Genomic DNA, 24423 nt, shown 5'->3' with positions numbered 1-24423 from the left:
ACACCTGTGTAACAACTTCTCAAATCAATAGAGAACACGACAAAATATCTCAGAACACACTTGTGATCCTTTTGAGTCACTGCCCTTCTCCCGGGCTAACTACAGTCTCAGCTTCTATCACTAGAGATTCCTATTTCCTGTTTTTGAACTTTAATTAAATAGATTCACACAGTGTGTGCTTCTTTTGCTCTACATTTCCTCTACACTGTTTTGATATTCATACAGTACTGCATGTAACTGTATTTTGCTCATTCTCGTTGTGATACAATATTTCATTGTATCTGCATTCTATTTTCTTGTTCCGTTGTAAGGATATACTCTATATTTATCTGGCCCCTTATTGATAGATATTTTTAGACTACTTCCAGTCTTTTGATGTACAAATAATGCTGTAATGAACAACCTTGAATCTATATCATTTTGTACATATGCAAGTGTAACTACAGAATAAATCCCTAGAAGTAGACTTATTGGGTCAATAGGTATTGGTATTTGTAATTTTGAAGGATATTGCCAAAGTACCCTCTCTGTGAAATGTACCCTTTATACTCCCACCACCAGAATATCTGAGAGTTAATTTTCTTAGAATTTGAGAGCTTGGAGCTTGGGAGACTCAGAAATTACATTGTATACCATACTTATCTTACACAGAGAGAAATCTAAGCCCTTAGAGGTGAGCAGACTTACACAAAGCCCTATAAGTTATTTATCATCCCCAAATTCTGAAGGAGGAGGCATGGAAGCTGGTCTTGCATATCAGAGAGAGCCGATTAAGCCACAAACATCCTGTCCTGCCCACAGTGCCTGGCCTGCTGCCTCTCTCTCCCCTCCTCTTCCCCAACTGCCTTCAAAGACCACTTCAAAAAGACCTAGGCTCCCCCCTACAAATACACACACACTCACCAGGGCCACCAACCATGGGAGGAAGGGGACAGAAAGTGAAAGGCAGTGGAGAACAGAGAGGACTCAGGGGGAACCAGACCCCACATGCTTCCAGAAAGCAAAGTAAGAAAGAGCTAAATAAGGCTTTGAACAGAAATTCAGTAAAACAGTTATACCCATGAGCACACTCACACATACACAGGTCATAACTGAATTATATGATAGTATACAACTGCAAAAATAATGAAGCATTTCTATATGAAGAGATGAAGAATAATCTCTAAAATACTATTTTATGAAGTAGGCAAGATGCAGAACAGTAAAGTCTGCAAGTATCTGTATATGCATAGATTATTATCAGAAAGACACAAGAAACTAACAGTGGTTGCCTTGGAAAAGGAGAACTAGAGATTGGGAAACCAGAGTGGAAGGGAGAATTAGTTCTTATGGTTACTGTCTTTTATGCTCTTTGAAATTTTTATCATGCTCATATATAACCTATTATATAGTTAGAAATAGACACATAAATATATATATAAAGAAATCATATAAAAGGGATATAATTTAGCCAGGGATATGATTATCACTGAGGAATGAGAGACAAAAAACAAGAAAGGAAGGGGTGGACCCTAGTAAGGGAGCCTGTGAGGCAATGAGGGCAATAGAAGGACAGGAAGTAGACTCAGGGACCAGCCTCATAAATCGAGAAGTCTGATCACACTGTATTTTAAGTGCAGTTTGTCTTCAGCTCTATTAACTTGCTTCCCTTGTGGCTCAGCTGGTAAAGAATCTGCCTGCAATGCAGGAGACCTGGGTTCAATCCCTGGGTTGGAAAGATCCCCTGCAGAAGGAAAAGGCTACCCACTCCAATATTGTGGCCTGGAGAATTCCATGGACCGTATAGCCCAGGGTGTCACAAAAATAGGACATGACTGAGCGACTTTGATCATCTATTAACTTGCAAGTCTAGAATGGTGCCATTCACTAAAGAAACATAAGTTGAATGCTGAAAAAAAATAAATCAGGTACTTCTAAAACCAATTAGCTCTGGTATGCAGAGTTAACTAGATCAAAGATTGTAGTCCTGATTCCCAAGAGGTTTGGGTGTGACTCTGCCTTGTGGAATGTGAGTTATTTATCAACAAAGGCTCTACCCTGTTTTTTGTTGTGGACAAGCCACTTGAAACTGCAGTTTAACCTGTTTTTATAAATAAGGATGTAATGTAATTAATGTTTTAAATAATCTGCTAACTTAAACAACTGGAATCCAGAATTTTCTGGCCCATTAAAGAGGAGTCAGAAGCAGAAATGCCTCAAACAGGCTAGGGGCCTGATTACATTTTCACCCTGATAAATCCATTGCTGAAATTTTATTGGAGAGCCTATTTTCAGGTCCTTTAACAGCACTCAGGGCCTAGTATCTGCACAACAAAGCCCAAATTTCAAAGGGAATTTCTTTAGCTAAAAAAAAATGAGCTTCATCAGAGACTTTTTTTCAAGTAAACTCCAAACCAAAGAGTTGACTTTACTTTCTGCTTCTTAATCAAGTCTTTATTTCAAAATGTAGGTAGAGGAGATGGTTTGACTTTTTACAGCAACTTTTGATACTTCAGTCAAGCCCAGCTCACAGGTCTAGAGTAGTCTGGAAATACACAAATGAATGGGGAAGCTAGCAGGTACAGGATGGGTCTAGAAAACAGAAACCTGGATTGCTCAGTCTGAAAGGGTGGGGACCAAAGCAAAATGTGAAATGGTTCCTTGAGTCCTCAATCCCCCAAATTGGTCAAGAGGTGGATAAATGTACAAGAATCAAGACCTACACATTCAGAGGGTTCAGGGATGTTCCATCCAGATGGAACTTCCAGAATGAAATCAGCAAGTATTTGTCATGTCAAATTCCAATAATACACAACTCTTTGGAGGGGAAAATAAATAAATAAAATCTCTGCTTCTTGAGAATATTTACTTCTTCATTCACCAGCAATAGCCTCAGGCACTGGATAAATGATGGAGGTATGGGGGTGGACAAAACAACATGATTCCTATAACATCTGCAGCAGAGAAAGAAACAGTCTTTACTGAAATCATCACATGATTAACTGCACATTACTGCAAAATGCCTTAAGGTAGGGGCACCTGACGCTTTGAAAGTAATACCAGAAGAACTGACTGAGAAGAGAAAGCAAAACTTTCCCTAAGGAAAGGCAAAGTTGCTTCAGTCTGAAGGAAAATCAGACTAACCAAAGAGTGGGAGTTAAAAATGTCATAATCAGGGACTTCCCTGGTGGTCCAGTGGCTAAGACTTTATGTTCCCAATGTCAGGGGCTGGGTTCAACCCCTAGTCAGGGAACTAGATGCCCAGATGCCGCAACTGAAGATCCTGAATGCCACAACTAAGACCTGGCAAAGTCAAAGGGTCACAATTAGGGAGAGGAAAAAAAAAAAAAAAAAAGCCAAGATGAGCGTGCTGTGGCAGGAGGGAGCATGGCTATTTAAAAAATCAAAAAGATGGGCTGGAGTGCTGGAAGCCTGATATTGTTATTGAATTGGTCGACTAGACGAGCTCCAGGGTTCTAGCCCCAGCCAAGACCCCATGACTCAGGGAGGTTCCTTTTCCAATCAGATTCACACATCCAATGAGGATACCTATGGTGAGACTAGAACAGCAGGATCTTTACTCTCAATGGAGTGTGGAGAAGCAGGATTCTAGTTGGCAAATCAACTTCTCAACCCAGTTCTGATGGAGACACCATACATACTAAAGAGTCAAAGTAAAAGGGAGGGATTTGGGAAGAGTGGGAGGAATATTCATGAGTTATTGGAGAACAGGGGTGTGGTTGGGACCTAGCACTGATGCAACCCTCCTTTTCAGTCCTGCTAGAGGCTTTTCTGGTTGTTGTCATGGTGATTGTCAACTGTCAAGGCCTGATGGCTATTTCACTGAGCATGCTAATGCATTCTAGTGAGCATATAATGAGGCTCAAGATATATTGCAAGTCAAATCTTCCACCATATTAGGCTTTAACAGTTATTTTTTTCTCTCTGCGACTCAGAATTTTATTAGAGCTTGGAGCCTGGAGATTTACATTGTATACCCTACTCATCTTACACAGGAAGAAATCTGAGCTCTTAAAGGTGAAAAGCCTTACACAAAGCCCTAAAACAAGTTACTTATCATCTCTAAATTCTGAAGGAGGAGGCCTGGATGCTGGTCTCCAAGATCCACAGCACCTATCCTTTCTCAACACAAGTTTCCTTGTTGGATGTGCAAATCTGATCGGAAAAAGAACTTCCCTATCTGAAACAAGGGATCTCAGCAGGGGCTAGGAACTTGGCACTGGTCTAGTCCACCAATTCAGTAACAATATCATGCTTCCTGCACTCCTGCCAATCTTTTTGATTTTTCAAATAGCCATGCTCCTTCCTGCCACAAGACCCTTGCCTTGGCTGTTTTTTTTTTTTCTTTCCTTGAAGTTTAACAAGAGTAATTGGTTTCCATCTGAAAGAGGGACAAGTGTATGATTCTGGGGCAACAGCCTTGGTAACAGTATCAGACCCTTGAGATTGAGATTACCACCACTTGCTAATATTTCCGAAAGTTCTCTTCTCCTGCAGAGCCCATGAGCGGACTATACTTCCTCGCTCCCTTGAAGTTAGATGGAATCCTTACAGCTGAATGTATACATAAGGATTGCTTTGGCCAATGAAATGTGAGAAGTGGCATCTGCTACCTCTCAGTTCAGTTCAGTTCAGTTCAGTTGCTCAGTCATGTCCAACTCTTTGCAACCCCATGCATCGCAGCATGCCAGACCTCCCTGTCCATCACCATCTCCTGGAGTTCACTCAAACTTTTGTCCATCAAGTCGGTGATGTCATCCAGCCATCTCATCCTCTGTCATCCCCTTCTCCTCCTGCCCCTAATCCCTCCCAGCATCAGAGTCTTTTCCAATGAGTCAACTCTTCACATGAGGTGGCCAAAGTACTGGAGTTTCAGCTTTAGCATCAGTCCTTCCAAAGAACACCCAGGACTGATCTCCTTTAGAATGGACTGGTTGGATCTCCTTGCAGTCCAAGGGACTCTCAAGAGTCTTCTCCAACACCACAGTTCAAAAGCATCAATTCTTTGGTGCTCAGCTTTCTTCACAGTCCAACTCTCACATCCATACATGACTACTGGAAAAACCATAGCCTTGACTAGACGGACCTTTGTTGGCAAAGTAATGTCTCTGCTTTTTAATATGCTATCTAAGTTGGTCATAACTTTCCTTCCAAGGAGTGTCTTTTAATCTCATGGCCAGAATCACCATCTGCAGTGATTTTGGAGCCCAAAGTGGAAGCATTTAAGACATAGAGTGTGTTTCTCTCCAGATCCTCTCATTTCCACATGCTGATGTAAAGGTACCACAAGAAAGGATCAATGCTGTGGATCTTGGAGCTAACACTTGAAGGATGGCTACCCTGCAAAGCTGACAGGAGCACACTGGGTATAAACCTTCGCCATGTTCGACACTGTGATTTAGAAGTTGTTTGTAATTGCAGTAAACCTAGCAAGCCTATACCTTACTGATACAATCCCAAATTTGAAAAACTCCTCAGAGAAAATACATAACCCAAAGGAAAAACACCAAAATAATTCAGAATTTACACAGACTTTCTTTCATCTACAACTATATCTACATCTCATCTACATTCACAGACCTTTATTCAGTTATAAATTTCCATATCTAGCTTTTCAGAACTGCATCTGACTTGCAGCTTCTGACTTTCAGTCTTAAACACTGAAGAAGAGTGTCTTTTATTTTCATTTTATAAAACTGAATAGAAAACGTTTATCAAGTGCCACTCTACTACTAGTACCAAACTAAGTATCTGAATTCACTCATTTAATGTTCCTAACAGATGAAATGAAGGCCTATTATTATATACATTTTCCAGATGAGAAACTGAGGCTCAGGTGTACTTGTATTTCCTACCAGATTGTAAATTCCTTGGAGACAGGATATGATATTGTTGTTCAGTCGCTAAGTCATGTCTGACTCTGTGATCCCGTGGACTGCAGCGCACCAGGCTTCCCTGTCTTTCAATATTTCCTGGAGTTTGCTCAAACTCACGTCCACTGAGTCAGTGATGCCATCCAACCATCTCATCCTTTGTTGCCCCCTTCTCCTCCTACCCTCAATCTTTCCCAGCATCTGAGTCTTCCAATGAGTCAGCTCTTCACATCAGGTGGCCAAAGTATTGGAGCTTCAGTTTCAGCATAAGTGTTTTGTTTTATTTGTTTAAGAGTTATTTTTGGTTGCACTGGATCTTTGTTGATGCATGCAGGCTTTCTCTAGTTGCGGTGAATGGGAGCTATCCTTTGCTGCCGTGTGCAGGCTTTTTCTTACAGTGGCTTCTCTTGTTGTGGAGCACTGGCTCTAGGTCACACGTGTTTCAGTAATTGCGGTACATGGGCTCAGTAGTTGTGGCTCCCGGGCTATAGTGCACAGGCTCAATAATTGTGGCCCACAGGCTTAGCTGCCCTGTGGTAGGTGGGATCTTCTCAGATCAGGGGTCAAACCTGTGTCTCCTGCATTGGCAAGTGGATTCTTTACCACTGAGCCACCTAGGAAGCCCATGGTGTTTATTTCTATACTTCCCACAGTTGACACAGGGCCTCCCTCTCAGTGAGTCTTCAACACATATGTATTAGATCCCTTCATCCGAATCCACATAGCAAGTCATGAAACAGGGATTCAAACCCCATCTGTTCAGGACAATAGCCCCAGTTCCTTCCACACCATACTCACACCACTCTAGCCTCCCTGAGTTCTATTCCTCCAGGTTGTTAATTAATTCAGTGAATTCTAGGAATATGCAATGTATGACGCAACCATACATGCCAATGGGAAAAAGTTTTTTTTTTAATTTTGTATCAGCTTTGAAAAACATTAAGTCATCTGTTATTTGAAAAAGAAAGAACAGAGAAAACACACTTAATTGTACATATGATTAAATGGCTTGAGGATGTAACACAAGCCAATCAAAGCATAGAAACCCAGAGTTCACCCTGCAAGAGCATCCTGAAATTGTGTCTCTACTTCCACTCTGGATTTTTGAATGAGAATGAGCTTCCCAGGTGTTATTTTCCAAAGATGACATAACTTAAAATCTGGAGGTCTGGACTGCTCTGAACTGGAAAGATAGTATCTTACCATACTTTAGTCCAAGCAGCTTCAGGCAGAACTTCCAAAACTTTTTGACCCAACCTACAGTAAAAGATGCATTGTACTGCAACCCAGTAAGTACATAAGGAGGGATGTGTGTATATGTGTATTTGTAATATTATATAATGAAATAAGAATGTGATGGAATAACACACATCATGTGAAATGTAACATCATGTCTGATGTTTTCTAGGCCGTTTCTATTTTCTATGTTATACTAGTTCATGTTTTAAGAATTGTAGTTGCAATCCACCGAGTTAATTTTACTATCCATTGAGTCTTGCAGTTTGAAAATTACTGGTCTAATGCAAATACAGAAGTGATGATGAGGAACAGGGAGGCCTGGTGTGCTGCAGTCCATGGGGTTGCAAAGAGTCAAACACGACTGGGCCACTAAGCAACAACAAGCAACACTCCTTGAATGCCAAATATGTGTGTGTTCAGTCGCTAAGTTGTATTTCACTGTTTGTGACCCCGTGGACTGCCAGACAGGCTCCTCTGTGCACAGGATTTCCCAGCCAAGAGTAGTGGAGTAGGTTGCCATTTCTTCCTCCAGGGAATCTTCCCAACCCATGGATCAAATCCAAGTTTCCTGTGTCTCCTGCATTGTCAGGCAGATTCTTTACCACTGAGCCATCTGGGAAGCCCTGGATCCAGGGATACATGTCTTATTTACCTGAATCTTTAGCACTTATCACCTCCTTTTATTTATTTATTTTTCTGGATAAATAAGGGAGTGAATACCTACCATAGGCAACCAAACTAGGAGCTAAGTATGCAACCAAGAGCAAAACTAAGAGCTAAAGCTGAGGGAATCCTTGCCCTGGTGGAGTTTACAGCCTACTGAGGGAGACAGACTTTCAACCAGTACGAAATTAAATAAAAAACTATTTTTGAATGACAAAATTGCAATGAGAATGTCAGCAGATATATGTAACAATGTGTGGGGTCGGGGGTGGCATCTCTCAGGGAGACGTTTAAGCTGAGACCCAACATCCAAATAGAAGTTAACCACATGGGATGCAGCTAGAGATGATCATACTAAGTGAAGCAAGTCAGAAAGAGAAAGACAAATACCACATGATATCACTTACATGTATAGTCTAGCGAATGAACCTATCCACAAAATGGACTCACAGACATACAGAACATACTTGAGGTTGCCAAGGGTGGGGGCAGGGGGAGCAGTGGCCTTCCAGTTTAGAGTTGGCAGATGCAGACTATCACCTTTAGAACAGATAAACAGCAAGGTCCTGGGACTTCCCCGGTGGCTCACTGGTTGAGACTCCCTGCTTCCCCTGCAGGGGCAGGAGTTTGCTCCCTGGTTGGGGAAGTTCCACATACCTTTCGGTGCAGAAAACAAACAAACAAACAAACAAACAAAAGGTCCTAATGTATAGCACAGGGAACTATATTCAATACCCTGTGATAGACCATTATGAAAAAGCATATTTAAAAAAGAATGTCTATATGTGTATAATTGAGTCCCTTTGCTATACAGCAGAGATTGGCACATTGTAAATCAGCTATACTTCAAGTGGAAAAAAAAAGGAAGTCACATAGGATGTGAGTGGCAAAGAGATGGGGAGAGCATTCAAGGCAGAGGAAAGAGCACCCATTTCAGCGAACAGAGGCAACAAGGAGTTAGGCACACATGAAATCTCTCCCCACACAGAGTCTGCAGAAAGAAGCCTGGACCTCTACAGGATCTGTCCCCACTTTTCTTTTAGAAGCCCCAACCCCTTACTCTACAAGGGCTTGGTGGAACTTGTTTGGGGGAGCTTTGCTCTTATCTCACAGGCATGAGTTGGGGCCCAGCCAATCAGAGCTCTGCACCTCCCTGACCACAGTAATAAATGTGATTCATTCAGGGAAGAGCAGATGACTTTAACTGGACCAACGTCACCTTTATAATTTGTATGTGGAAAGGGTATTTTTTCCTCTGGAACTCTAGATATAAAATAAGTAAAGCCAGAGCTCGCTTCTATTGTGTGAAGGAGTAGGTTAGAAAATGAAACCAAATGCAGAGGAAAAGAGTGCTAAGAGCAGGAGGAATAGAAGGAGAAAGAACATCAGTTGAAACTCTGGGTCCAGGACTTCCCTGGTGGTCCAGTGGTTAAGACACCACACTTCCACTGCAGGGGTTCAATCCCTGGTCTAGGAACAAAGGTTCTACATGCCATGAGGCCAACAAAAGACAAAGAAGCAGAAACAAAAACCACAAAATCCCTGTGGGTCCAGATTGACCTCAAGCCAGGACCAGCAATACTTCATAATTGTTTGAGCTAATAGCTCCATTTTTCCCTATTACTGGTTTTAGTTGGCTCTCAGCTATTTGCAACTGACTGCAAGTGTGAAAGAAAGGGTAGAAAGCCAATTAATTTATTTTTTAAAAGAAAAAATATGTTTGTGGGGTCACAGACACATTTCTTCCATGAATGGGAAATTTGCCTGGAATATGCCAGGTTTCAAGATTTCCAGATTTATGAGATTGGTCATTTTCTCCCTTCCTTCCTTCCTTCCTTCTTTCTCTCTCATTATTGTATCAGCTGAGTGGAGAAATGTTAGGGGAGTTTTTAGAGAATGCTGGGAAGCTACAATATATTCCCAGCTAGAAAAAATATCTAGATAATGTGGCTTAAATGAAGGTGTGGTGCCAACAATAGAGATCAAGAGAAGCAAATTTAAGAACAATTTTGGTTGAGTTGCTAGGACTTGGTCATGGATTAGATACAAGGGACTGAACTGCCCAGATGAATGGATAAAATGGTTAATTAACAAATGCTAAGTTAAACAGTCACAGAGTAGCTGAAATGTCTTAGACCCTGTAGTAGGAGCTAGGATAGCAGAGATGAAAGCAGTCCTTGCCTTCAAGGATTGTACAGAAGAGGAGCCCTTACCATTCAGAAAAGAAACAAAAAATGAACAATAACAACATACCAAAGCAGGAGTAGTGAAGGGCTCACCTGGAGTTGAGAATGAGCTTTGTAGTCCCAGATGTGGGGGCCTTAGCCTTGCCTTTGGAAGACAGGACTTGTGTTGATGTGTAACCTAGTCTACAGATTCCTCAGGCTGTTGTAGGGGTCAGTGGAAGGACTTGGAATGGCATTGAGAGGACAGTGTTTGAGGGGAAGGAAAAAAGAGGGGGGCAAAACTCTGTGCAGGGTGGAATTGCTGCGTTTCCAGCTGCATAGGATTTGGAGAAACAAGGGGTATGAGAGTAGCTGCTTCATGATGATTGAATGGGAACCTGTAAGGACCGTATCAGGCCACTTATCTCAGAGGCCATGTGATTAAATGCTTGGATTGCATGCTTTATTGAACCAAGGAAAAATACATACGGAAAAGCAAGGGGAAAGAGTTAGAGTCAGTTGTCACATTTAAAATAGGAAGCAAAGAGGTAGAAACATGAGAGAATTTGAATCTTGGGCAAACACAGGGCTTGTATATTGTCCCTTGGTTGCATCAGCCTTCCCTGCTAATGGTGAGTTACAGACCAGAGTTTTGAGGTTTGAGCACAGTTATGCCTATGGATGGAAATTTCCTCATCAATAAACAAATGCCAAAGAAATGCCCACAACAATACACTTGGCCACGGATTTTGCTCACCAATTAGTCAGCTGAGCAGTTATGAGTTTTATTTATATATTTTGGAGAGGATGGAGCCACAGTGGTTGCTATCTTCTTCATTAAGATTTCATGCATGAATATTTAGTGCCTTATATATTTAGGGTATCATGAATACTTAGAATTCCAGTACCTCACGTATATTTAGTACCTCAAAAATATTAGGTGGTCTTTCCAGGTGGCGCTAGTGGTAAAGAATCCCCCTGCCAATGCAGGAGACGTAAGAGACGCAGGTTCGATCCCTGAATCAAGAAAATCCCCTGGAGGAGGACATGGCAACCTACTCCAGTATTCTTGCTTGGAGAATCCCATGGTCAGAGAAGCCTGGCAGGCTACAGTCCATGGGGGTTGCAGAGAGGCAGACAGACTGAAACAACTTAGCATACATGCACAGAATACTAAGTATCTCTTGGTCCCTCCATCTCTCCTCTCTATGTTTAAACTCACACACCTTGTACTTACTATCTTTTTTTAAAAATTGGTATAGGCTTGTCATGCGGTTTGTTTGTTTTGTTTTTTAGGTTTAGGTCGTGCCACTCAGCATGTGGGATCTTTGTTCCCCACTAGGTATCAAACCTGTGTCCCCTGCATTGCAAGAACAGAATCTTAACTACTGGACTACCAGGGAAGTCCCTGTACTTACTATCTTTACTTCACAAATCTATATAGGGTTTTGCCTTCATCCTACAAAACTATAAACTTGTTCTTTTTCTAAAATAGACTCAAATAGTCTAGAAACAAATGCATAATACAGTAAGACTTCCAGGTCTCCAAGTTGGAGGAGCTTCTGCAAGTGGTGAAAACTATTCCGGCCAAGAGGGCCTGAAGCCCTGGCAAAGGCTCTTCAGATACCAAAGAGGAAAGGGACCTTCTCCTTCAGGAGTCAAGAGCTGAAAACAGGAAAGGAAGAGGGGCAGCCAGAGCCTTCCAAGGGGTGCTTGGGGGTCAATAGCCAGAGGTGTGATAGGTAAGCAACCGGAATAAGCAGAGCAGCCTAACATTCAACCAAGACAGGTAGGATGGTTGACACCCAAAGTTGTAGCAAGTGGCTTTTCCCTAGGATTCCAAGAATGGACACTTAAGGGAAGACATGAGAGGAAGCCGGGCTAGGTCCAGCCCAGCCCTGCCCAGCCTTCAGTCATATGAATAAAGACCAGCTCATACCAGGACTCCCCAGGTTTCTTGCAAATCTGTAACTTCCTTAAAGTAGGTTATTTTTGTTATTCCTTGTTTCCCTGCAGCTCAACTAGTAAAATGAATAGGCTTTAAGCAAAGAAAGGAGGAAGTGCAATGAGGGGCTGGCTACTTACTTAAAAACCAGCCTGGGGAGCTGAGAACATCCCCAGATGGGGTAGGTGGGGGTGGGGTGGCTGTGAATGGACAGCATCCAGGGGGTCTGTGAGGACAGAGGAAAAGGGGTCCATTGCAGTGGAGGTGTGAATGCTGGCTGGGGTGAGGGGTGGGAGTGGGGGTAAGAACTCAGTTAACTCCTCAGGCTACACTTGGGCTTTCTAAAACCGCTTTGCTTTGTAGTCAGAGGTGTAGGAACTGACTGCTGCGGAAAGAGGGAAGTGTGGGAAGCAGTTCTGCCCCCTCCCTCTCTGCTCCCACCATTCCCTGGGCTGCCTCTTCCATCACTGTACCCTCATTGTCTGCTCTTCTTAGGTCTCCCCCCCCAGACCATGAACGTCCCAGGAGCAGGCACTGTGTCCGATTCACCTCTTTCTGCCTCACAATGTGGCCCAGCATGGGGTCTGACACTTGGAAGTTTCTCAAAGAGTTACTTGTTGAATGAATGAACAAATGAATGCTTTCTCCAAACTACACTGAACTCTGGATGGGATTTACAAAGAAGGAAAGGCCTGATTACCCACTTATCCTGTGCCTCCAGGATTCAAGAAGGCAATGAGCCCCTAAGGTTTGGTTTCCGTGTTTATATGTGTTTTCCTAGGGATAGGATTCTGAATCATCCGTCGGATTTTTAAAAGGGTGTGTGTCCCCCAGAAGGATAATCACTTAAGAACATAGTCCAAGATGGATGTTTTATATAAATTGTCTTCCAATTCATTTTCCTGAACCGAATTATTTTTTCTTCCCAACACTACTGTTTTCTTCTTATATATAATCTCTTGGAGTGTGTTACTTTGTAACGTCAGAATCTCCCATTCATCTGAGGAAATGGTAACGAGATGCCAGTGAGGTTCAAGACATGCCACTCCAAAATATGACACCTTGGCATATTAAATACCTTAACTGGAAGAAATTTTAAAAAGCAGCAGAGGGACTTCCCTGACCGTCCGGTGGTTAAGACTCTGTGTTTCCACTGCAGGGGGCTCAGGTTTGATTCCTGGTTAGAGAACTAAGAGCCCTCATACTACTTGATGCAGCCAAAATTTAAAAATAAACTAATAATTTAAAAAGACAATAACATTTTTAAAAATAAAATAATACTAAAAAGTGGCAGAAGCAGGATGGTCATTCTAACCTCCCTGCCCTTCTTCCCTGAAACAGGTCATAAAACTCCCTTGTGAAAGTACCCTCCCTAGACCAGGAGGAAGGAGAACTTTCTTGTTGCCAGGAACAGTGAGTTTGGGGCAGAGGCTATTTAAGCAAACTGCTAAGCTAACCCGTACCTTCCTAGTCACTTCTTGGCCATTTACTACTCCTAGCACAAACCCTCTGTCTTGTCAATTCTTCACACATTCATTATTTGCCTACGAGATGGAAAAGCTTCCTGCTCTGATCACGTCTTCATTCACTCGATGAATTAAATAAAAATGTGTTAACAGTTGTATGCAGTTTTCTTGTTACCCTGTCTTTGCCAGTTTCATTTTCATGCCCAGCCAGGGGTCCTAAGAGGGCAACTTTTTCCTCCTCTCCCCTGCCTCAGCCTCAGCCCTCTTGTTCCTTTCTCCCACATTCCCAGCTCCTTTGTTCCAGATTTTGCAGGTGGGAAGATAGTGTGGAGGGGGTGTGGGGCTTGTTGGAAGTGAGACCTCAAGGGCAGAGGCAGAACCCGGAAGAGAGCTGTGGAGTCACCCTGCTACCTAATCCAGCTCTCCACGCCTGCATAACAATGGAAGGAAAGAGGAAGTGGGAAAGAATCGGGTCATCTAATTGAATTAGAAGGGGAATTACCCAGACCCTGGAGCAGAGGTGAAGCAGGTCCCAGAAAGAAGGGCTGAAGACAGCACACAAAGATGAGGAGGGGGGAAATCAGTAACAGATATTCACTTGCATCCAGAAGCAAAAAAGTCAAAAGCCCAGAGCTGAGCTGCATAGGCCCTGAGGAAAGCTGAGACTGGCAGGCAGGTCTGAGCCGGGGCAGGATCCCCAGAGGAAGAGAGAAAGCTCCAAGCCCCACCAGGATTTCTCGGTGGCTGCCTGGCCTAATACTGAGTATCGGTGCCTCAAGGGAAGGATGAGTCAGCGTCAACAGATTCAACTTTAGGATAAAAGCCACTGGAAGGCACTGGGCAAACACATTTCCTGTGAGAGGGCTCTCTTATCACCCAAACCCTGGCCCTTTGCAGGAAACTAGGGGGTCCCTGGACCCTGCAAAAGAGCTCCTTCTTTAAGAGAATGAGAGTGAAGTGCCTGGGTAATTACCTTCTTTCCTCTGCAGAAGGTTTCAGCCAGACATGATGCCCATTGGTTTCATAAAGCTATCTAAAGCCAAGGTTGGCATAGCACAGAGGGCAAAGGGGTGAGTACCAGCTGATGGCTGTGACTGTCACACCTTACTGCAGGAGGCAAGGAAACCTGGAAACTAAAGAATATTCTTGGTCTCGGGCATGGTTGTAAGTGCACAGAGTGCCTGGGTGCCTCACGGGGGAGACTGAGAAATGGTGTGGAGATCTGGCCAACTGGCATGTGGTTCCTTTGAAGAAGGTAAATTCCACCACCCCATCACGGCATTCGGGATTGTTGAAAGGATGGCAGGACTGGTTGCATCACTCAGCCTGAGAGCTCAGCACTTAGCCTGTGAGAGCGGTTCACAGTGGCTAAGGAACCGATGATTATATTGCCTGTAAAGGAAAGATTGCCATCTTTGGAGGAAGTTTGAGATCGGTGACTTTGCTTATATGGTTTTGTGGGTGTGTTTTTTTGTTGTTGTTGTTAGGAGCTTTCCTGGTAACTCAGCTGGTAAAGAATCCACCTGCAATGCAGGAGACCTGGTTCTATTCCTGGGTTGGGAAGATCCACTGGAGAAGGAATAGGCTACCCACTCCAGTATTCTTGGGCTTCACTGGTAGTTCAGCTGGTAAAGAATCCGCCTGCAATGTGGGAGACCTGGGTTCAATCCCTGGGTTGTGAAACCATTTACCACAGATTGGGACTTGAACCTCTGTGCGGGGACGCGAACCGAGCCAAAACCCTGCTTGGGACTTGAACTCATGTGGCTGAGACTCAAACCCAGTCAAACCCTTGGTACCTGGTTTCAGGACTTAATGAAGCTCAGGTTCTTGATGTTTCATTGCAGAAAGAATTCAGTGAGAGACAAAGTGATAGGTAAATGGATTTCTTCACAGTCAGAGAGAAGCACACTCCACAGACAGAGTGTGCACTGTTGCAGAGGGCAAGTGCAACCCCAAGATTTGGTGTGATTAGTTTTTATAGGCTGGGTAATTTCATATGCTAATGAGTGGGAGGATTATTCCAACTATTTTTGGGAAGGGGCAGAGATTTCCAGGATTTGAGCCACTGCCCACTACTTGGTCTTTTAACAATGCCTTGAAATTGTCATGGCACCTTTGGGTGTGTCATTTCACTTGCTGATTGAGGATCTAGGTCTAATCGGTTTATGCTGTGTCCTTAGGCTACAATACATGAACCGTGAACTTCCAGATGTTCAAGCTGGTTTTAGAAAAGGCAGAGGAACCAGAGATCAAATTGCCAACATCCACTGGATCATGGAAAAAGCAAGAGAGTTCCAGAAAAACATCTATTTCTGCTTTATTGACTATGCCAAAGCCTTTGACTATGTAGATCACAATAAACTGTGGAAAATTCTGAAAGAGATGGGAATACCAGACCACCTGACCTGCCTCTTGAGAAACCTATATGCAGGTCACGAAGCAACAGTTAGAACCAGACATGGAACAACAGACTGGTTCCAAATAGGAAAAGGAGTACGTCAAGGCTGTGTATTGTCACCCTGCTTATTTAACTTATATGCAGAGTACATCATGAGAAACACTGGGCTGGAAGAAGCACAAGCTGGAATCAAGATTGCCGGGAGAAATATCAATAACCTCAGATATGCAGATGACACCACCCTTATGGCAGACAGTGAAGAGGAACTAAAAAGCCTCTTGATGAAAGTGAAAGAGGAGAGTGAAAAAGTTGGCTTAAAGCTCAACATTCAGAAAAAGAAGATCATGGCATCTGGTTCCATCCCTTCATGGGAAATAGATGGGGAAACGGTGGAAACAGTGGCTGACTTTATTTTGGGGGACTCCAAAATCACTGCAGATGGTGATTACAGCCATGAAATTAAAAGACGCTTACTCCTTGGAGGAAAAGTTATGATCAACCTAGACAGCATATCAAAAAGCAGAGACATTACTTTGCCAACAAAGGTCCATCTAGTCGAGGCTATGTTTTTTCCAGTGGTCATGTATGGATGTGAGAGTTGGACTGTGAAGAAAGCTGAGCACCAAAGAATTGATGCTTTTGAACTGTGGTGTTGGAGAAGACTCTTGAGAGTCCCTTGGACTGCAAGGAGATCCAACCAGTCCATTCTGAAGGAGATCAGCCCTGGGTGTTCTTTGGAAGGAATGATGCTAAAGCTGAAACTCCAGTACTTTGGCCACCTCATGCGAAGAGTTGACTCATTGGAAAAGACTCTGATGCTGGGAGGGGTTGGGGGCAGGAGGAAAAGGGGATGACAGAGGATGAGATGGCTGGATGGCATCACTGACTCGATGGACATGAGTTTGAGTGAACTCCGGGAGATGGTGATGGACAGGGAGGCCTGGCGTGCTGCGATTCATGGGGTCGCAAAGAGTCAGACACGACTGAGCAACTGAACTGAACTGAACTGAACTGGGCTATGTCATTCTTTCAAAAGTTGTGCCCTGCCCCTTTCCCTCCTGTTACAGTTGGGATGATCCCCTGGAGAAGGGGTAGGTTACCCACTCCGGTATTCTTGGGCTTCTCTAGTGGCTCACGTGGTAAAGAATCTGCCTGCAGCACAGGAGACCTGGGTTTGATCCCTGGGTTGGGGAGATCCCCTGGAGAAGGGAAAGACTACCCACTCCAGTATTTTGGTTTGGAGAATTCCATGGGGTTGCAAACAGTTGGGCACAACTGAATGACTTTCACTTCACTTTTTTTTATTTTGCTATTTTGTGGGGTTTTCTGACCGAACCTGGGGTCTTGTGGGATCTTAGTTTACTGACCAGGGATTGAACCAGTGGCCCCCCTGCAGTGGGATCATGGAATCCTAACCACTGGACTGCCAGGGAACTCCTCTAAATGTACCATTTTAACTAACCATTTTAAAATTATACAATAATTAATTACATTCACAATGCTGTAGAACTGTCACTACTAACTAACTCCAAAACTTTGTTTTAAATTTGGCTGTGTTAGGTGGTAGTTGCAGCATGAGAGATATTTCTCTGTGGCACACAGACTCTTTAGTTGTAAACTCTCTAGTTCTCTAGTTGTGGTGTGCAGGCTCCAAAATTCAAGAGTTCAGTAGTTGTAGCCAAGGACTTGGTTGCAACAGGGCATGTGGGGCCTTATATCCATGTCCCCTACAATGCAAGGTGGATACTGGGCCACCAAAAGTCCCTCCAAAACCTTTTCACCACTCTAAACAGAACCTTTGTACTCCTTTGTGTACTTGTTTCTGTGGCTGTTTTTCTCTCTAGAATATGGTGATCCTTGTACTGGCAGAGTCTTGCCTGGTTAGTCACACCTATTCAAGTTCTCCTCACCTGAGTTTCTTTCATCACAGGATTGCCATGAGTTCTTTCTGTGTAAACAGTACTGATACTTTTGTCCTACATATGCATACCTATTTCAACAAACCAGGTATTTGGCCACACTACCTCAAAACTTAGTGCTTAATACTACAACCCTTTCACCGGCTCACAATACTGTGAGTCATCAGTTTGAGCAGAGCTCAACTGGGCATTTCTTCTGGTATTATCAACTAGGATCATTCATGCCACTGCAGTCTTTTGGTGGCCCAACTGGAGCTGGATGCTATATAATATGACCTTATTTTATGAATAAGACATTCAGTGTCTGGCACTGGCTATGGGCTGGGTAGTTTATTTCCAGCATGCTACCTAGGTAGCAGGGTTCCAGAAGCAACAAGAGAGAGAGGTCAAGACCCAGTGTACAAACAGTTTTTAAGCTGCTGTTGGATCATCTTTGCTGATGTCCCATCATCTAAAACAAGTCATATGGGAAAACCCAGAGTCAGTGTGAGAGGGGATTTAATGAAAATCCAGATATAGGCGGGTATGGCTCATTGGGATCATTATTGTAACAATCTACCACATCTATATACTATTATGCATTTTCATTTCCTCCTTAACAGTATATCTATTTTCAAGAGTTACACAGCTGGAATCGAGATTGCCGGGAGAAATATCAATAACCTCAGATACGCAAATGACACCACCCTTATGGCAGAAAGTGAAGAGGAACTAAAAAGCCTCTTGATGAAACAGAAAGAGGAGAGTGAAAAAGTTGGCTTAAAGCTCAGCATTCAGAAAACGAAGATCATGGCATCTGGTCCCATCACTTCATGGGAAATAGATGGGGAAACAGTGGAAACAGTGTCAGACTTTATTTTGGGGGACTCCAAAATCACTGCAGATGGTGATTGCAGCCATGAAATTAAAAGACGCTTACTCCTTGGAAGGGAAGTTATGACCAACCTAGATAACATATTGAAAAACAGAGACATTACTTTGCCAACAAAGGTCTGTCTAATCAAGGCTCTGGTTTTTCCAGTGGTCATGTATGGATACGAGAGTTGGACTGTGAAGAAAGTTGAGAGCCAAAGAATTGATGCTTTTGAACTGTGGTGTTGGAGAAGACTCTTGAGAGTCCCTTGGACTGCAAGGAGATCCAACCAGTCCGTTCTAAAGGAGATCAGCCCTGGGATTTCTTTGGAAGGAATGATGCTAAAGCTGAAACTCCAGTACTTTGGTCACCTCATGGGAACAGTTGACTCCTTGGAAAAGACTCTGATGCTGGGAGGGGTTGGGGGCAGGAGGAAAAGGGGACCACAGAGGATGAGATGGCTGGATGGCATCACCGACTCGATGGACGTGAGTTTGAGTGAACTCCAGGAGATGGTGATGGACAGGGAGGCCTGGCATGCTGCGATTCATGGGGTCACAAAGAGTCGGACAGGACTGAGAGACTGAACTGAACTGAACAGATGTGGAAAACAAATTTATGGTTACCAGGGTGTAAGGAGGCAGGGATAAATTGGAAGATTGGGATTGACATATACACATTACTATATATAAAATAGATAACTAATAATGGTGTATATAACTATATATAAAATAGATAACTAATAAGGACCTGCTTTATAGCACAGGGAACTCAATACTCTCTAAAGGCCTATATAGGAAAACAATCTAAAAAAGAGTAGATATATGTATAATAGAATCACTTTGCTGTATACCTGAAACTAACACAACATTATAAATCAACTATACTCCAATAAAAAACTGTTTAAAAGAGAAAAAGTAATATATCTATTTTCGTTATACAATTTTTTTTTTTTTTTTTTAGTGCTGTGAGTGAAGTTTTATTTGGGGGAAAATGAGGACTATAGCCTGGGAGACAGTGTTTCAGACAACTCTGAGGAACTGCTCCGAAGAGGTTGAGGAGATAGGAAGGATATAGGTTTTATAATTACATTTGTAATAACTGTAAAATAATCAAAGGACTGCCAAAATGTACTTAATCATTATTACTCTAGTTTTTGCATTTGTTTCAATTTTCACTATTATAAATAATTTATTAGTTAAATGGATACATATGAGTACCCACTATGTGTAAGGAATTATTCAAGGCCATTAAGGACACCATTTGCTTTGATTCTTTGTGAGTAGTGGGGAGGAAACACAGACAAACACATGAATATATAATATGCAATATGGAGAAAAGCAAGAAAAGAGATTAAAGCCAGAGGATGGGGAGAAGGGACAGGGTTTGGTACTTTAAAAAAATGTTTTGGGATTATATTCTAAGAATAAAGGATAATTTCTTTTGTATCACCTCCTTGTTATGAGAAGTGAGGTCACAAGGACATAGGGCAGGAATATTGTTAAGGCTTTCAAGAAGGATGGATGGCCCAGTACTCTTCCAAGAGTTTTCCCAATTTATATTGCCACCAGTAGGAATTTGCCAGATTAGCATCTTGGACAACAGTAACACTGAGCATTGTTAGTAAAAAAAGAAAACTTTGCCAATTTAATAGGTGATTCTGGATACCTTTCATCAACGTGTCATTTTTTTTTTTTTTTTTTTTTTTAGTTTTTCTTTCCTTTTTTAAAAAGATTTTGGTTTTTATTTTTTGGCTGTAGTAGGTCTTTGGGCTGCACTTGGGCTTCCTCTGGTTGCTGTGAGTGGAGGCTAGTCTTCCTTGTTGCACACAAGCTTCTCATTGTGGTAGCTACTCTTGTTGTGGAGCTTGGGCTCTAGCCACAGGGCCTTCAGTAGTTGCAGCTCCTGGGTTCAGTAGTTGTGGCACACATGGCTTAATTGCTCCATGGCGTGTGGGATCGCCCAGACCAGGGATCAAACCAGTGTCCCCTGCATTGCAAAGGGGATTCTTAACACTGGACCACCAGGGAAGCCCAAAGTAGCATTTCATATCATTATTTATCTTGACCACATTTTGGACTTTGTAAGCTTTTGGACTGTAATTGCCATTTGCTGTTGGTATGGTGTGTATGTGTGTGAGTGTATACATTTGTATGAGAGGAAGAGAAAGAGAGAGAGAATGAAACAGAGATTAAAAAAATTTTTTGGATATGATGACACTTGGACATATACATGTTTGCTGCTGTGGAGGAAAAAAAAATTGGAGATAGAATATTGAATCATGAAGAGTCAAATATGGAGAAAACCTTTTTTTTTTCTGTAGAATTGGGCAATTTATTGTCAATTCAGACCTTGGAATTAAATAATTCCTTAAAGAAAGTGTCAGTCACTCAGTCATGTCCTACTCTTTGTGACCCCATGGACTGTAGCCCACCAGGTTTCTCTGTCCATGGGATTTTCCAGCAAAAATACTGCAGTGGGTAGCCATTCCTTTTTCCAGGGGATTTCCCCAACCCAGGAATCGAACCCCGGTCTCCCGCATTGCAGGCAAGTTCTTTCCTATGCCCTGAAATAATTCCTTAACATCCCCCAATTTACATACATTTGGTAAAGGGAAATATATGAAGATAAAATAAAAAGATTACCACAGGTCTAATATATATAATTTTATGCTAAAATTGGGAAACTGTCCAGAAAATGAAATGTAGAGTTCCTAGATGGCAAAGAATGTGTAATTTATTTTTGTTTCCCTGGAGTTCCTAAGAGTTTCACAGTTAATATTGGTTGAACAAATGAAGCAACCATTTAACTTGTTTGCACTGTTATGCAAATATATTTCATACCCTGCAGGGTCCTGTGAGGCTCCTGAGCACAAAGCCTTTTCATGTCACCCATTTTTTTGATTATAGGAAACAGCCTTCATTCAGCCTCTAGGACCTTCCCTGAGTTTCAGTGGGCAGATTCAAGCAGTTGTCAGTTAGGGACTGGAGGGGACGTGAGGCCAGGGAGAAAGAAACAGCCTTGGGACAAGGTGCCATTTCCCCATCAACGGAAACCCACAACAACATCTTTGAGCTGTTTTGTGGATACTGAAACCCCCTCCAGGTGGGAAAAGTTATGGTATGCTGCCCACAAGCAAGAAGACCCAAGGTCAGTTAAACCTGAAGGCTGACAATGTTGACTCCTACTTACCTCACCACAAATCCATCAGAAGAATGTCCACAAGCCGATTACTCCCTCTTTTACTATAAAACCTGTCATCATCTTCCCCAAGTTAAGACACATGGTTTTGAGGGCATTCGGCTGCTATCTCCACTTTTGCCTGGCAAAGCAATAAAGCTACTCTTTTCTACTTCCCCCCAAACTCTGTCTCTGAGATTTGATTTGGTACTGGTGTACCGGGAAGCTGAACTTTCAGCATCAATTTTATCTCTTTGGAAATCAGGAGGCTTAGGTAGGCATTTTTTGAAATAGTAGCTGAACCTTGGCCCTCAGGAAGGATAAAAGTTACCTTTGTAGGGACCCATACATGGTAAGCACCCACTTAAGGCTGTGACCCTGTGCTATTTGGGGATAGTCATGAGCACTGACCAGGAGGTGGGGCCATTTTTGTTCCTAACAGGAAGCGCCCCAGTTTGGGGCTCATTGTGCTCATTGTGTCTACCTCTGCGTTTTTTTTTTTTTCAGGGTGATGGAAAGTTTATTTGTTGCTTTGCGCAGCATTAGGTAGGGGATAAATCTGGAGAGAGAGCCTGGTTTGGAGGTGTAGGGACTTCAGTAGGCTTCCTTTCTGTGCCAGAGGGTACCAGGGAGGACTTAAGGCTGTTTTCCTGGACAGTTAGAGGGGTCTGAGGTGGGGCAGGGCTTTCAGTAGGGGGCCCTAGACAAAACAGGTTAGAAGGGGCTGGGAATGGACAGGAATTCTTCTGAGGGGTGATGTCGAGTGCTGCCTTCACCCAACCAGGCAGAGAAGAAGGGCACAGAGGATGGACGTGGAAGACCAGTCAGAAGAGGAAGCGCTCACCTGGCACAGTTTGGCCCAGAGGGCACAGGGGATTCTTCACCACCAGCTGAACGTACAGCACACTGCAGGTGTGGCGAGGCACCTCTCAGCTGGGCCCCACACCCAATCAGTAGTCATGACAACCCTTGATCCCAGTGACTGTCTCGTAGTAGTGGAACTTGTAACGACTAGTTTGGAAGTCCAGAAAGCTGTCCTTCATGTCTGGCGGGGACATCTTGCAAACAAAGGAGTGGGTAAAGAAGAGCATCCCGTACGTCAGCTTGTACGCTGCCTCCTTGGGGATCCCTGCTTGCTTCTTGCAGGCCACTGCTATAATGCAGACACACTCCATTCTGGTCAAATAGGTGCAGGTTGTGGACCATCGTTAGAACTGCTCTGAATGCCTATCACTCAATACATCCTATCTCTACTTCCTCAGGCTGTCCGTGTCCATGACCCATACATAGTTTGTCTGTCTGTCCCCATGAGAAAGTGTTTCATTAATTAATGCATGTATTTATGCATGTATTTACCCATCTATTCATTTGAGCATGTATTCGTACACTACTGCAGTCATTCATTCAGTACACATTAAGTGTAAGTTCTGTGGGAATTCCCTGGCAGTCCAGTGGTTAATTCTGCACTTCACTGCAGTTAGTGTGGGTTTGATCCTTAGTCTGGGAACTACCGATGTGAGAGTTGAACCATAAAATAGGCTGAGTGCTGAAGAACTGATGCCTTCAAATTGTGGTGCTAGAAAAGATTCTTGAGTGTCTCTTGGACGGCAAGGAGATCAAACCAGTCAATCCTAAAGGAAATCAACCTTGAATATTCATTGGAAGGACTGATGCTGAAGCTGAAGCTCCAATACTCTGGCCACCTGATGTGAAGAGTTGACTCACTGGAAAAGAGCCTGATGCTAGGTAATGATTGAAGGCAAAACGAGAAGGGGGCAGCAGAAGTTAGATAGCATCACTGACTCAATGGACATGAGTTTGAACAAACTTCAGGAGATAGTGGAGGACAAGGAAGCCTGGCATGCTGCAGTCCATGGAGTGACAAAGAGTTGGACACGACTTAGTGACTGACCAACAGTAATAACTGGGAACTAAGATCCTGAGTGCCACATGGCACAGCCCCCCAAAAAGTTACAACTTTTTACTTTGGTACCAGAAAAATCAGTGATAATTAGAGACCCAAATGGGTGTCCAGGGAAAAGCCCCAGGCTCCAGACCTACAGCCCCATTGTTGGTGTTGTGTAAATTGAGATCATGACAATGTGCTGGCCAACCCTTCTTGGTTCACTGACTTTGAACAAATAAATTCTTATTTTACCAAACCCAAAGCAAGAGGTGCTGACTAAGCCTTCTTTACCAGGATAATTGTATTATACTTCTCTTGGTAATAGCAAAGGTTAGAACAACAATGTGTGACCTTAACAGCTCGGGGCACTGAATCTGCACTATGTCAGCTGTGAAAAAACAGATATCTCAGCATTCAGGTGAGACTATTTGGCAAGTTTATGTAACTTTGTATTAACAGATGAGGGAAATGTTTGTTTGTTTTAAAGCAAAACAGACTCTCTGACCTTAAGGAGTTATAATCCAGGTGAGAAAGTAAGGCCAGTCTACCAAGAGTTACGGATCATAGATCTCAGGAATGCGTTATGTTGAAAGCTGTCTAAAGACCCATCTGGTCTGAAATTCCCTACCGAGGCGGAACTCCCCTGACAATGTACTCTGGACTCTGCAAATAGTCTTTTCAGCTTTGTACCAACATTTTTGTGTGAGGAAACTATTATTAATTTTTTTAATTAGAAAAACTGTATATGCTTAATGTAGCACATTGAAACAATATGGCAGAGTATCACAGTAAAAAGTAAAGCCTCAGCTCAAA

At 43.0% G+C, this 24423-nt stretch overlaps 1 pseudogene; it reads right to left on the bottom strand.

The window, feature by feature from the left end:
- LOC102191651 lies at positions 22419-22910 on the bottom strand (annotated as a pseudogene).

Source organism: Capra hircus, chromosome 1, assembly GCF_001704415.2.
Source record: "Capra hircus breed San Clemente chromosome 1, ASM170441v1, whole genome shotgun sequence".
Taxonomy (NCBI): Eukaryota; Metazoa; Chordata; class Mammalia; order Artiodactyla; family Bovidae; genus Capra; species Capra hircus.
Note: the sequence above shows the minus strand (reverse complement) of the source record. Positions and strands in the feature narration are given on the sequence as shown.